General features: G+C 51.9%; 1 protein-coding gene across 3 annotated transcripts in view; it reads left to right on the top strand.

Moving 5' to 3' along the window:
* TBC1D16 (TBC1 domain family member 16) overlaps positions 1-8,460 on the top strand; it is a 32,729-nt gene that overhangs the window by 14,175 nt on the left and 10,094 nt on the right. The gene's annotated exons all lie outside the window — the stretch shown is intronic.

Consider the following 8,460-nt stretch of genomic DNA (forward strand, 5'->3'; position numbering starts at 1 on the left):
CATGGCCGTGACTTTGACCATGGCCGTGTCCGTGCCCGTGGCCGTGCCAGTGCCTATGACCATGGCCGTGCCCGTGGCCTCTGGCCGTGCCTATGGCCGTGTCCGTGTCCGTGCCCGGTGCCCGTGGCCGTGACCATGTTGTGACCGTGGCCGTGCCCGTGGCCTGTGCCCGGTGCCCGTGCCCGGTGCCGGTGCCGGTGCCGGGCCAGGCCCGGTCGGTGTGCCGGCGGGGCCGCCAGGGGGCGCGCTGTGCCCGGCGGTGCCGCCCCCCCCACTCCCCTCAGCGCGGCCCTGGCGGGAGCTGCCAGAGCCCGGCCGTGGTTTGGGGGTAAAGCGACATTAAACCTCACCCAGCGCCACCCCTGCCATGGCAGGGACACCTCCCATGTCCCAGGGACACCTCTCATGTCCCAGGGACACCTCCCATGTCCCAGGCGGCTCCAAGCCCCAGTGTCCAGCCTGGCCTTGGGCACTGCCAGGGATCCCGGGGCAGCCACAGCTGCTCTGGGCACCCTGTGCCAGCCCTGCCCACCCTCACAGAAAACGATTTCTTCCTAATATCTAATCTAAATCTACTCTCGGTTTGAAAACAATCCCCTCTGTCCCGGCACTCCATCCCTTGTCAATAGTGTCTCTCCACGTTTCTTGGCAGCTCCTCCAGGCCCTGCAAGGCCACCCGGAGCTCACCCCAAAGGTTCTCCTGTCCAGGCTGGACAATCCCAGCCTTTCCTCCCAGCAGAGCTGCCCCATCCCTGGGACCATCCTGGAGCCTCCTCTGGGCTCTGCAGCAGCTCCAGGTGCTCCCTGGGCTGGGGCAGCTCTGCAGGTGGGGCCTGACCTGGGGACAGAGGGGACAATCCCCCTCACCTGGGGGGACAATCCCCCTCACCTGGGGACACAATCCCCCTCACCTGGGGACACAATCCCCTCACCTGGGGACAGAGGGGACAATCCCCCCTCACCTGGGGATACAATCCCCCTCACCTGGGGACAGAGGGGACAATCCCCCTCACCTGGGGATACAATCCCCCTCACCTGGGGACAGAGGGGACAATCCCCCCTCACCTGGGGATACAATCCCCCTCACCTGGGCACAGAGGGGACAATCCCCCTCACCTGGGGATACAATCCCCCTCACCTGGGGACAGAGGGGACAATCCCCCTCACCTGGGGACAGAGGGGACAATCCCCTTCACCTGGGGACAGAGGGGACAATCCCCCTCACCTGGGGACAGAGGGGACAATCCCCTTCACCTGGGGACAGAGGAGACAATCCCCCCTCACCTGGGGACACAATCCCCCTCACCTGGGGGACAGAGGGGACAGTCCCCCCTCACCTGGGGACACAATCCCCTCACCTGGGGACACAATCCCCCCTCACCTGGGGACACAATCCCCTCACCTGGGGACACAATCCCCCTCACCTGGGGACAGAGGGGACAGTCCCCCCTCACCTGGGGGACGATCCCCTCTCAACTGGGCACAGAGGGGACAATCCCCCTCACCTAGGGGCACAGGGGACAATCCCCCTCACCTGGGGGACACAGGGCCACAATCCCCCTGCCCTGCTGCCCACGCTGGGGCTCAGCCCAGGTTCAAGCCATGAGTTCTGCTCTTGCCCCACCAGCACCCCACAGTCCTTCTCCCCAGGGCTGCTTTCACCTTTTCCCTGGATATTCTTGCATTTTCTTCTGTTACTTATTTATACAATCGCAACGCCCAGAGATGTGAATGGAGAGCGGAGATAAATGGCACTGGCAGGTATCCACAGCTTTGTGAGGGGAAGAATTGCGTTAAGTGAATCAAAAATAAAGAGCGTGTCCCCTTCCAAAGCACCGCAGTATATGCAAATAAATCTGCACGGCCTCTGTCTCCTTGGCTCGGGCCTCGCAATTATCCCAGCATTAGGCATTTACAATAACTCTGGAACATGCTTTTAGGCAGCGCTCCTCTTTCCTCTCCCTTTTTCTGCTACTTGAAGCGAGCTCTTCCCTTGGGAAATCCGCATTGTCTTGTGGAAACAGTGAAATCCTCCCTGGGTGGTGCTGGCTCAGCTCACGCCGGGGCAGCAGCACAGTCCGGGGAGTTGGTTAAGTTTGCCACTAAAATGTGTCCCCCCGAAATTCCCAGCTCACTGCTTAGAGCCAGGAATGTAAGAACAAAGGTAATCGGCAGGTCTTTCAAGGGAGCGGCGGTTTGAAGGCTTGATTAAAATTAGCATAATTAGGGGAGAATTTTATTTTTGCATGGGTTGAACTGAAAGGGGGAAAAAAAAAAGCAAAATAATCCATTGATTTAAAAAATAAAATAAACATGGGGAAGAAAGGTCTCCTTCTCCAGGCTGGAATGGGCTGAAAAGCAAACATTCTTTTTCGGGCTTTGCTGAGAAATCACTTTTTCCATCTAAGGAATTTTTTTTTTTTTTTAAGTGTTGCGTTTCGATTGATTTATTAATGAGTGTAAGCCCAGGCATGAGGTGCCCCTTCTCTATATGGATTGTAAAAATCCACCACTGAGATTCTGAACATTTTCCTGCCTTAAACCAAAGGTAACATTTGCATCCTTGAGTGAGCAAAGGAGTGATTTGTTGTGTTTGGCTGCTCAGAGTTGTGTGTATTTTATTCCTGAGCATCAAACTGCTCATTCTGCCCCTTCTCTCTCCCTGCAACAAGAAGTCACAGAGAAAAACCAGACAAACCTCAGTTGGGTTTACCTGAGCAGCTCCACCTGTGTGGAAGTGTCAGGTATGAAAGCAGATTGTTTGTCTCTGAGGTGGAGGTAGATGTGTATCACATTACAGATTTTGGGCAGAAGAGATTAAAATCCCCATTAGTTCACTACAAACTTCTGCTTGCTTTTTTTTTTTTTTTTTTTTTTTTTGCCTTTTCCCATTGAAGATTCAAAACAATTAACTCAAGAACTCTGGGTTTGTTTTGTTTTCCTTTCAGTTTAACTCGCAGCACTTGGGGGGGACCCTTTGGGGCTGTTTTTCTAACGCCCCCTTTGCTGGCTGGAATTGCTCAGCTCCCCTTTCTGCCTCCAGGGCTTGGAGGGATGAATTTGGAGCAACAAAACCCCCGGTGTGGTGAGGCTTTCACCCCTCTCAGCCCCAGGACAGGATGGTGGGACCCCCTTGGCCACTGCTGTCACCAAATCTGGGATGGAGATCCATGTCCTACCTGTCCCAGGTAGCCGGGAAACTCTGGGTGCTGCAAACACGGATTGCAACGGCCCCTTAAAGCAGAACAAAATCGGTTTGATCTTTATTTCTCAAGGACAAACCAATTACACCCGTCAGAAGGCGAAGCTGCATAATCGGGTTTCCGCGAGTCCCTCGCCGTGTTACAGTGGTTTGTTTGTCAGGCCGGCGTTGGCAGGGCTGATGTGAACTTGCTGTTTCAGCCCAAGGTCAGAGGGTGCCCGTGGAGTCCCTGAACACGATTCGTGGCCACGGACCCTCTTCTCGCTCCGAGGGGAGGGAAGGAGGGACTCCAGCACTTTTCAGATATAAACAACCCGTCCCTTGGATGTTGTTAATAACAGGAATGCGAGGAGTGACTAACAACAATGCGCTGACTTAGACAAGCGCTTGGATCTGCTTCCCGGTGCCCTGCTTGAAAGCATACAATTATTTTTTCGTAACTGTTTATTTTCCCTTTTACAACAAGCTAAGCCAAGCAAGTTTGTCAGAGGCAGAGAGTGCTCCTAATTTGGTCTCCAGTGACCTCTGCAGCCGTGATTGGCAGCCCTGTGTCAGGGAGGAACTTGTGCCTGTGAGATAGAAATGAGCAGAACAAATGCCGTAGGACAGCTCGGCTTCCCCGGGGGACACGGGCTCAAAAAGGTGAAAGAAGTGCAATTACAGGAGGTTTTCAGCGCAGAAAGTTAATTAGCTACTAAATAGCATTTAGTGCAGTTCAACGCGGGGAAATTTATGTTTTGAAAGCAAACAGATCAATGGAGAGCCTGTGGAACAAGCTCTTGGAAAAGTCCATGTTGACATCCGTGTACTTTGTACTGTAACAGCCTGAGTAGTTTTTCCCAGGTTTCCGCAACAAATAGGAGGAATTGTTAGATTTGTTTCCCATGCGTTTGCAGATGTATAGAAATGCTTCCACATGAGGATGTTTATAAATTTAATTTTAGAAATCCTGGCTAGGCTTTCTAAATCCAGGCTGTCCAACACCTTGTTCCCTGGTCACTGTGGTCAGTGGAAATAAATTCTGTTCAGGTTCTCTGAGGCACAGAAACTTCAGTGGCCACACTCTGTGGGAAGCTGGTGCTGTCCTGTGAGTGTCCTTCAGCCCTGCTCTGCAGAGCAAGCAGAGCCATTTAGACATCTCCTTTTCAATCCTAGATTACCAATCTGGTTTCCTTTGCATGTCTTTCATGCCACTGAATTCAGCACGTTTCAGTCTATAATATATCTGTATTGTCAAGGACGCTTTTTTTTATCAGAACAATGGATTTGGGTTCCAGATGTTCAATATTATCTCACTCCGTACAGCCACTGCACTAAATTTTTAGGCATTTTAGGACAGCTTTGAACTTTTATTGGCGGATTATTTGTTTGAAGCTGTCTGTCTTCAGACAGATGCTGCCAGGAGCTGTTTCACCTTGCTGGGAAGAAGAGGAACCCAGAAGGTCAATGCCTGTGGGGAATAGTAGAGAAACAGAGAAACGCTAACCCCTGGGGAGGAAAAGGGGCATGTAATTCCCATTACATGGATGCTCATACATTATGATGATCCTCATTGTCTATAAATGATGGTCCCAGGCCGGCGTGCAGGAACGCTGGGGCTGTGGGAGCTGTTATTAGTGACAGCATGTGTTAGGGCTGGGGTGATGGAGAGGCAGCCCCAGCACAGGGCTTGGCTCTCTCTGGGAATCAGATGGTGCACACTGACAGCTTGGGTAACTGCCACATCATGGCTGCAACCCTCAGCCCCTTTCTCTCTCGTAATTATATTTGTCACATCGCATCGTAAAATGAGTTATTAGGTCTTTGTTGCTGAAATTGGCTTCCCAGGTAATCAGGGCAGGTCTCTGGAACAGAAATAATAATTGGGTTTAGCTCTCCCTGTGCCGTAGGTGTGTTCCAGGGCTTTGGAACAGTGAGTTGGCTCCCATTGCAGCAGGTTGAGTCTCACCTGCGGTGTCTGAGCTCCTCAGCCTGGCGTGTGAGAGTCCCACGGGCTGGGAGGGGGGTGGTGGCTCCTTGGGGCTGCAAAGGCTCCAGGAATGTCGATATGGTTGGCTGCTGTAGTTGATGGTTGAGTGGAGAAAATACATCAGCCCCTGGTCTTGCTCCCCAGCAGGAATGGGATGTGTTTTGAGACAATGGGATGTATTTTGAATGGTGGGACTTGGCTGAGGCCAAAAGGCTGAAGTGGAATCACAGAATCATTTGGGTTGGAAAAGCCCTTACAGATCATCAAGTCAAATCATTTCCCCAGCACTGCCAGGGCCACCACTGCCCCATGTCCCCAAGTGCCACATCCACAGGGCTGTTAAATCTCCCCAGGGCTGGGGACTCCAGCACTGCCCTGGGCAGCTGTGCCAATGTCTGACAGCCCCAGTATCCAACCTGACCCTCCCCGGCACAACCTGAGGCTGTTTCCTTCTGTCCTGTCCCTTGTTCCCTGGTAGCAGAGCCTGACACCCAGCTGGCTTCATTCTTTTGTCAGGGAATGAGAAAGTCCCCCCTGAGCCTCCTTTTCTCCAGGCTGAGCCCCTTTCCCACACCCTCAGCCACTTCTGGAGCTCCAGCCCCTTCCTCAGCTCCCTTCCCTTCCCTGGACACGCTCCAGCCCCTCCATGACCTTCTTGAGCTGAATACATGAACATGGCCTGAGGTTTCCTGACCCAGGTTTTCTAATCCTCCTTGATTTTTTTTCCCTGTCTCTTTTATTCCCGTGGCCCACTGCACTTGTTGTTTTGCTGACCAGTGCTGTGTACTAGCTGGTGCTCTGTTTTTCCTGGATCCCACAACCCAAAGTCTCTCTGGAATGTTCCTCTGGCTATTTGTGTTGCAATGCTTCAGCTCCTGCTTTTACGGGGTGCTCTGGGATAAATTCCTCATCCAACAGATAGAATACTCTGACAAACACTAAACTCTTCCCTTCCATTTGTCTATCTTGAGTGCCTGGTTAGAGGACTCCCCAAACCCCACAAAATTAGCAGAGATCATGCTGCTTGTTGTTACTGGCCTACAGAGTGATCTCAATATTAAAACTGTATTTAAAAGTAATCCAGAGATTAGAGTATTTTCGATTTTTTTTTTAAATCAATAGAGGAGAAAAGTAATTTTGGACACAGTGTGGGTTTTTTCTGAATTTCCCTGGTGACTCAGTAAGCACCAGCATGAGTTGGTTCTGTCTTTGAGCTGTCCTGAGTGTCAATGTTTGTGTCCATTGATCCCTGCATGGGGCAGAGAGGGCACAGGTGCCTCTTTCAGATTTCACCCTCTGCATCAACCAGAGCATTGGAATTTCCCTGGGGCTGCACAGGCTGAGGCACTCTGCTCACCCCTGGTGCTCCTTGCTGCCTGGAAAGGGTGAACCCCCTGGCACAGGATGTTTCCCTGCCTGTGGGATGCGTGTGTGAGCTTGTCACCGGTGCCTGGATGGGAACTGTAAACATTTGTCTTGGAGAAGCATTTCCGGGGGTTCTCCCAGTGCCAGGGCTGTGCCCGCAGGTCTCAGCTGCCTGCTGCTGCAGCTGGGGCACATTTGGGTTTTGGGGCACAGTTGGAAATGCAGTGCTGAGCTGAGGAGCCACAGAATGCCCAGCATCAAAGCCACCCTGCCCAGTTCCACTGGTAACTCATCTCTTTGCAGCTCTCTGGACATTTCTGCTGGTCATTGCAGAGGATGATCTTGAAGAACTGGCGTGTGGACCTCTGTGGGCAGGACCTGCATGATCCTCACACCAACCCATCCTCCAGCCCTTTGCCATGCTGACCAGCTCGTCTCTGCAAGAGTTTTAGAAAATGGGTTGCCTCTGCTTAGTCTTTGAGTTAGTTTGAGTCATCTCTTCCAGGAAAATCCTGTGTAACCAGCTGTGGCTGTTATGAAGTGTTGCTCCATAAATACCAGCTGCTCCTAGCAGGCAGTGCAACCCAAGTGTCTTGTACCAGGACTCTTGTTACATTTCTGTTAATGTTAGATACTCAGTGTTTTAGAAAGTGCTGCATTTTGCCACTTTATCAGAAAGTGATGCTTGATTTTTCATAAAGGCCAGTACAATCTTCATGGAAAAATTCCCAAGGCAGGGGATGGTGTAGAGCTGTGCCTGTGGTTGAGGGTATCCTGGTGTCTAATCTGGAGTGAGTCTGGATGTGTGGTGTGATCCCTACTGCATATCCCTTCTGAGTCCTCATCCTCCAAATAGCCTGAATATGAGTTCTGCTTTGCTGCTTTCCTTCCAAAAACTGGAGCAGCAGAATTTCCCAGAGAGCCACGAAGCTGCTCCTTCAGCTGGAGCCAACCAGCCTTGGTCCCAACGCAGACAGTGCCACAGGAGCAGGAAGGGCTGGGGGATCTGAGCCACACATGGGAACGGGGCTTGGTTGAGAATGTCACCACGTTGTGGGGCTGTCCCTGTCCCTGGGAATGGCCTGGCCCTCGGGGAGGTGCTGCCCATGGGGCTGCTCCCCGTGGAAGAGGCCCTGGAGCCGGGCGCGGGAGGCACACGGATGTGAAGTGCATGCTGAGTGTGTGATTTCCAGCGTTCAGTGCCCACATTGTTGGATAAGAGGATTAGAAAACACCACATAAAGTGGCCTTGCAGGGGGCTGCTTTGTACCTGCTCCGGGCCTTGTCTGGCAAACCCCGATTTCACAGCAGAGCCCATTCAGAGCCCGCGCCGAGATTGTTCACGTGCATTGGCCTTTTTACGAGCCAAGGGGTCACAGTTTCACATTCACTTAATTCCCAAAGCACTGATATTTTTTTTTTCTTTTGGGATGGGGGCTGGTGGGGGACATGGGGGCTTTTTGAGTCTGAACTCAGTTTGCATTTAAAGCTGGAGATTTGGGGTGGATTGGGGAAGGGTTGGGTTCACTTTCTCTACTTTTTATTGTGTTGAAGAGCTCAGGTGTGATTTCCCAATCCTTAACTCTCCCAAGTTTCAAGATTGCAGATGAAAACCATTTGTCTGGAGTTTATAGACATGAATCCAGGCTTGGCAGGTCCACTTGCAGAGGTGTAATGAGAAACTCAAGTTCAGGGGAAACATCTTTGGATCTTACTGGTCAAGGAGGGAATTTCCCAGATGAGATCCCAGGTCCTTGCTGCTGTTGGAATGTGCTCATTCCTCCTTTCCCCATCCTGGCGTGGAGTGGCTGAGCTGGACACTGAGGGCATTGCTTGAACTTCTTCATGTTGTCAAGGTGATGTTTTGAGGAATGGGTTTGCCTCTCCCCATTTTTCCATGCAAAAACTTGAGGAAAAGGCCAAA

Source organism: Zosterops lateralis (genome assembly GCF_965231275.1).
Source record: "Zosterops lateralis genome assembly, chromosome: 18".
Taxonomy (NCBI): Eukaryota; Metazoa; Chordata; class Aves; order Passeriformes; family Zosteropidae; genus Zosterops; species Zosterops lateralis.